The following is a 7,186-nucleotide window of genomic DNA, read 5'->3' as shown; positions in this document are numbered from 1 at the left end:
ATTTATAATATATAACTGTATTTTAAATTTGGGCAGAAAAGTTTCCTTACAGCTATGCAAACAAGGTCAGATAATTATTTCTAAAGACAGGAGGCACTTTAAAAACTGTAATTGTAATTTTTATATATTGTATAAATTGTATAATTTTTATTATCTAATTATGTAAAACAAAAGGACTATGTAGAAGTTTGTTCCAACAGAGTACTGTATATAAAATCATATAGTATAATTGGCAGTAGTTGGTATATACTAAACATAAGGTCCTTAATCATTTTCAAAAGTAGTGGTTATCAAACTTTAACATGAATCAGAATCACAAGGAGGACTTACTGAAACACAAATTGCTGAGCCCTCTCCTTAGGGTTTCAAATTCAGTAAGTCTGGGGCACTGAATTTGCATTTCTAACAAGTTTCAGATGGTGGCGATGATCCTGGTGTAGTCATAATACCACCATTTTAATGAAAGATTCAAAGTATAGTTTAAACAATTTCTAGATTGAACAAAAATAATTAATTCTTCTTCAGCAGATATATGTTGGAAAACCACAGAATAGCAATGGATAGATGCCATTTGAAATATCAGATACCAGAAGATAAACCACTTCGAAATTCAATAGATTTTGTACATCCTGAAGGAAATACTGATGGGAAAATACTTTCTAATGTATGCTTTGGGAAAATAACTGCGGTAAAGTTATTCAATTTTCCTTTTATAAATTAACAGCATTGATAAGTCACTAATTAATATTTATGAGTATATTTTAAATTGATTGCTATTATGAATGTGTTTTGTGTTTATATATTTACTATTTATGTTATTGGTAAGGCTTTCAGCCAGCAGTAGACTATTAATAATTAAGTTTTTTTAATTATCTAATCTAATTTTTACAATAACCCTAAGAGGTAGGTACTGTAATTACCTCCATTTTAAAGAAAAAAACTAAGATAAAACAAGATTAAATAGCATAAACAGCATGTCCAAGATCAAACAGCACAGCCTGGATTTGAATCCAGGCATTCCAGTAACAGGACACGTGCTTTTAAATAAAATGATTCTGACGGGGCATGGTGGCTCACACCTGTAATCCCAACATTTTCGGAGGTCAAGGCGGGCAGATCACCTGAGGTCAGGAGTTCAAGACCAGCCTGACCAACATGCAGAAACCCGTCTCTACTAAAAACACAAAAAATTAGCCGGGCATGGTGGTGCCTGCCTGTAATCCCAGCTACTTGGGAGGCTGAGGTAGGAGAATTGTTTGAACCTGGGAGGTGGAGATTGTGGTGAGTCAAGATTGCGCCATTGCACTCCAGCCTGGGCAACAAGACAGAAACTCCATCTCAAAAAATAAATAAATAAACAATAAAAAAAAAAAAGAATTATTGTCTTTAACATTTTTAATTTACCTTCCATAACTAAAGAAAAAATGATCCTAACCTAAGCTTTAAAACTCTGAGTATGAAAAAGTATACTACAGACAAACCAAAGTATTATATTTTGTTATTTCACTACTTTTAAATGACAGATATAAACTATGCAGAAAGTTACCATGAATTCATTCAGAATTTAGGACAGTAATTCAATATTCTTATAGCACTTTGTGTCTATTTCTATTATGACGTATTTACCACATTGTAGCAACTAGTTATTTGTATGTATTATGGTATATTAATAATCACGTATTTGGTTTTACAATCAACTCCACATTTGGGAAAATACTTGAATCTGGAAATTAATCATTTTTGGTGAGTAATAATGCCCAATAATCCCTCCTGAAGAGACATATGACAGTGACTGTATTTTGTTAACTCTATTTATCAATCCTACTGTGTATACATTAATAGATGCTCAGAAAATTAGCCCCATCTTGTGGATCACAGTAGTACTACAAATTCAGGCCTAACAGTCAAAACTTTGGAACTGTCAGTGATGTGTACATTACCTTGACTGACAAAAACTAAAAAGTCGTATAGCTAGCATTGGTGAGGAACCACCTTCACATACTGCTTTTAGTTGTATAACATAACATAAGCTTTTCTGGGAAGAAATTTGCAAACCAGTTGTAAATATAAATAATATTCTATTCAAAATTTCACTTCTAGAATTTATTCTGTAGAAATAAATAGACGAGTTAATAAACATGAATGTACTAGAGTAGCACTGTTCTTGGGAGTAAAAAGTTAGAAACAGCCTAAATATCAATGTGAATACAATGAATCCTACGTAACAACAATCATGGGGGTAGCTAATGGTTGTCAGAAGTGCTTAATATATGTACCAGGCACCTTTTTTCTTCTCTCTTTTTTTTTTTTTTTTTTTTTGAGACACGGTCTCACTTTGTTACCCAGGCTGGAGTGCAGTGGTGTGATTTCGGTTGGAGTGATTTTGGCTCACTGCGGCCTCGACCTCCCGGGTTCAAGTAATCCTCCTGCCTTAGCAAATAGCTGGGACTACAAGTAGCTGGGACTACAAGCCAAGCACACATCACCATGCCTGGCTAATTTTTGTATTTTTTTGTAGAGACAGGTTTTCACCCTGTTGCCTAGGCTGATCTCGAACTTCTGAGCTCAAGCAATCCACCCCCTCCCAAAGTGCTAGGGTTAAAGGCATGAGCCACCACACCTGGACCAAGAACCATTCTTAAGTCTGACTTTAGAGCCCTAACATTGACCACTATGCTATACCATTTCTCAGAATGAAGTATACATCCTCATAGGGAAGAATGTATATTATACAGTTAAATGAAAAGACTCAAGCTCAGAAGAATTGTATATTAGTATTAGTCCATTTAAAAATATGTTTGTAAATGTATTTAAAAAGTCTAAAAGCCTAAACATCAAACTGTAAACCATGATTACTCTGAAGACTCGGATGAGGAGAAAGGAGATAACGTTTTACTTTATATACCTTTCCACTGCTTGCATTTTTCATGTTAAATACATGTCAGATTCATATTTAAAATTACAATTTTTAAAAATTAGCTAATCTGAATCTTTAAAATAATTTTAGTACTTTAAGGACTTTTTTTTCCTTTTTTAAGATGGAGTCTTGCTCTGTCGCCCAGGCTGGAGTGCAGTGGTGTGATCTTGGCTCACTGCAACCTCTGCCTCCCAGGTTCAAGCGATTCTCCTGCCTCTGCCTCCTGAGTAGCTCAGATTACAGGTACACGCCACCACGCTCAGCTAATTTTTGTATTTTTAGTAGAGATGGGGTTTCACCATGTTGGTCAGGCTGGTCTTGAACTCCTGACCTGGGATTACAGGTGTGAGCCACTGTGCCCGGCCAGGACATTTTTTTTAAAGCTGGAAAGGATGACCTCATATAAGCTGAGGCTAATTGCCCAGTTAATGAAAGCATGAGGATGGTCATTTAAGGCAAACACACACAAAAAATTTTTTTAAAAAATCAGTAAAATGATGTAACTTTAAGGTGCTTAAACTCTCAGAAATTCTAGGTAAGTAAGGTTTACAATTGTCATTTATTGGTATGAATGGCAGGTTGAACATGCACATCTAATTTTGATCCTTCCCCAAACCCCACTAAAACTATAGTAAAAAGAATTTTTACAGGTATAAACCCCCAGCATATAGAAATAGGAGAAAATAGCAATAACATTTTGGAAGCTGAAAGCAGACGGACAACTGGTAACTGACCTAGCAGAGTTGAGAAAGTCTAAGTCTAAGCCAGTATTGGGTAAAGCTGAGAACTACCCTGATTTCAAAAGGCTCAGTATTTTTGCTTAGAAAACTGATCACCTTTTTGTGATTTGTGAAAGGCTTTGACGTGTCTTATAATAGTAATGCTGTTCTTTATAGAACTTATTTAATGTAAGGGAATACACTAGTAAAGAGTAAAACACCAGGCACAGTGGCTCACACCTGTAATCCCAACAGTTTGGGAGGCCAAGGCAGAAGGACTGCTAGAGCCAAGCACATTGAGATCAGCCTGGGCAACAGAGCAAAGCCCTGTCTCTACAAAAACAATTAGCTGGGCATGGTGGCGTGCACCTGTACTCCTAGCTACTCAGGAGTTCATTTCATTTATTTCATTTCATTTCATTTCATTATTTCATTTCATTTCATTTCATTTATTTTGCTAAGGCGAGAGGATCACTTGAGCCCAGGAGTTTGAGGCTGCAGTGAGCTATGATGTCACACCACTGTACTCCAGCCGGGGTGACAGAAAGACCCTATCTCATTAAAAAAAAGAAAAAAGAAAAAAGAGTAAAGTAAGGGCCTGATTTCAGCTAAGTGGATGAAGACACTATTTACTCTGAAGGACTTCAATGTAAGATATAAACTCTCAAGTATTAATTTGTAGTAAGAATAAAAGAATTTCTTAACAGATTCCTTAACAAAAACAAGCTGGGCACAGTAACATGAGCCTGCAGTCCCGGCTACTTGGAAGGCTGAGGCAGGAGGACTGCTTGGGCCCCGGAGTTCGAGGCCACAGTGAGCCATGATCATGCCTGTGAATAGTCACTGCACTCTAGCCTGGCCAACACAGCAAGATTCATCTCTATTAAAAAAAAAAAAAGTCACTTGGCTATATGTTAGAAGTAAGCCTTGAGGATAAAAACATCCTTATTAAAAATAGTATCCAATGTTGAGTGAAAATATTAAGCTGCTATTGTCCACTTGGTATGTTCTGCTTTACTCAGAAGAACAATACTTTTTCTATTACTTTCTCTTGCTTGTACAGAACCAATATTTTAGAAAGCAAAAATTAAGCAAACATGAAATTGTTGGCACTTCAACTGAGAAAGGAGAAATCAGGATGGGTTCAGGTTTTTTGGAAAGTAGCATGACATCTGCCAATAACACTCCACCTTACTAATGACGTAGAGCTTGTAGCCAAATTCTGACCATACGACTTTCATTAGAGCTTTTTCTCATTGTTTCTAGTTAGCACACATATACACAAATTCCTTCCCTGCTAAAATATAGAACAGTGTACCCCCTTTTCTTTTCTTCGAGATAGAGTCTTGCTCTATCACCCAGGCTGGAGTACAGTGGCGTGATCTCGGCTCACTGCAATCTCCACCTCTCGCGTTCAAGCAATTCTCCTGCCTCAGCCTCCCAAGTAGCTGAGATTACAGGCATGCGCCACTAGGGCCAGCTAATTTTTTTGTATTTTCAGTAGAGATAGGGTTTCGCCATGTTGGTCAGGCTGGTCTTGAACTCCTGACCTCAGGTGATCCACCCGTCTCGGTCTCCCAAAGTGCTGGGATTACAGGCATGAGCCACTGCGCCCAGCCAAACAGTGTACACATTTAAACCCAAATAAATTTGGAACCATTATAACAAAATTACCTGATCCATCAATAAAGAAACACTATATGGGTGCTGCCTAGCAAATATTTAATATCACAGAATCAAGTCTCCTAGTAGTTTTAAAAAGATAATGATATCTAATTATAAAAAAAATTTCTATTATGAGATTATTTTATTTTTAAAAATCACTTGTAAGACCAAGGAACAATTTGACAGCAAAGAAGTCCTTCTAGAATTGGTCAAAAGTCTAAGAGTAGGCTCAAGTGTGTTATTGGTCAAACGTCTAAGTATTTTCTTTGCTTTATTCCACACTGCCACAGGAAAAAAGTCTAAAAGGCTAAACATCACACTGCAAACCATAATTACCTCTGAAGACCTGTGTAAGTATGAGGAGAAAGGAGATGACTTTTTACTTTATATTCATACATTTTACACTGCTTGAATTTTTCACATTAAAAACAAATCAGATTCATACATACAAATCATCGTTTAAAACAAATTAATCAGGACCTTTAAAATTACTAATTTAGGGAAAATTTTTAAAAACTCAGCATCATAGGGACAATAAAGATTTTCATGAAGTAGCCCAATAACTGTTAACTGATTTTATTTGTTAATTTTGAGACATAATTATTCAATGTAGCTTTTGGAAAATTATAACATTAAGGACTTACCAAAATGAATAAATATGATATACTTGAGAAAGTTGCAAGATGACAAGGTCAGCATTAATACCTAGCAGAGAACGCAACTGTACCTAACTCAGTTTCTAAGGATCTTTGAATTTAGAATGAATTATATAAATATTTTAAAGTTTATTTGAAAACTGAAAGACTGCGTTACTTAAGCCAGATATGTATAAACATCATTTATGGTTTATGTGCTTTCCTAACCAGAAACCCTACAGGGCAAAAGGTGGTCTGGCTGGATTATACACAGATGCTGTTCACAGAAGAAGCCAGATAGCATCTAAGAAATGAATAAAATGAGCCAAAGAGGGAATAAATCCAGGGGGCAGAACTAAGGATGAACTAGACAGACAACGCAATTTGATTATTATTGCTATCCTAAGGAACACAGCATCTATAATTGTGAGTCAGGGTAAGAATGTCCATATAAATAAGCATCCACCACTTTACTGGAAAACATAATCCAAGGTAGGAATCCTCTGGAAAGTAATAAAGCCTTTGCAGTCAAGCTGTCTCTGGGGAACAATGCATACCTACATCATAAAACTAGAGAGCCAAAGAAGTAGCTAGAGCTCAATTTTTACCTTTAGTTCATTCTAAAATTCGTTTTCTGCTAAAATATGATTTAGTTCATTTCACAAACATCTGATGAGTATGTATTTTCCCACACATTGTGTTGATGAAAGAGGTTACCAAAGTACGTAAGACACAGTCCCTGTCCTTGAGGACTTAGCCAAAGAGGGAAGACAAACACATAAATAGATAACTGTAATATTATGCGGTCGATCCAGTGATATGTTTATACATAGTGTGCTCTGAAAACATGGAGAAAGTTCACTCACTTAGCATAGCCTAGAAACAAATCAGGGAAGGAAAACAAAGTTATGCTGGATACATGGATACCTGAGCTATATCTTAAAGGATGAGAATTTGGTCAGGTAAAAAACAGGGGAAAGGACACTCAAGACAAGAGGCTGGACATGGTGGCTCACAACTATAATCCCAGCACTTGGGAGGCTAAGGCAGGAGGTTCATGTGAGCCTAAGAGTTTAAGACCTGCCTTGGCAACATGAAACCCTGTCTCTAAAAACAGTAATAATAATAATAAAAGTCAGGCCGGGTGGAGCTTGTCTGTAGTCCCACATTCAGGAGGCTAAGGTGGGAGAATAATCTGATTCTGGGAGGTCAAGGCTGCAAAGAGCCACGACTGCATCACTGCACTCCAG

General features: G+C 36.5%; 1 protein-coding gene across 4 annotated transcripts in view; it reads right to left on the bottom strand.

The window, feature by feature from the left end:
• IFT74 (intraflagellar transport 74) overlaps nt 1-7,186 on the bottom strand; it is a 129,650-nt gene that overhangs the window by 27,465 nt on the left and 94,999 nt on the right. The window lies entirely within an intron of this gene.

This window comes from Colobus angolensis, unplaced genomic scaffold, assembly GCF_000951035.1.
Source record: "Colobus angolensis palliatus isolate OR3802 unplaced genomic scaffold, Cang.pa_1.0 Scaffold436, whole genome shotgun sequence".
NCBI lineage: Eukaryota > Metazoa > Chordata > Mammalia > Primates > Cercopithecidae > Colobus > Colobus angolensis.
Note: the sequence above shows the minus strand (reverse complement) of the source record. Positions and strands in the feature narration are given on the sequence as shown.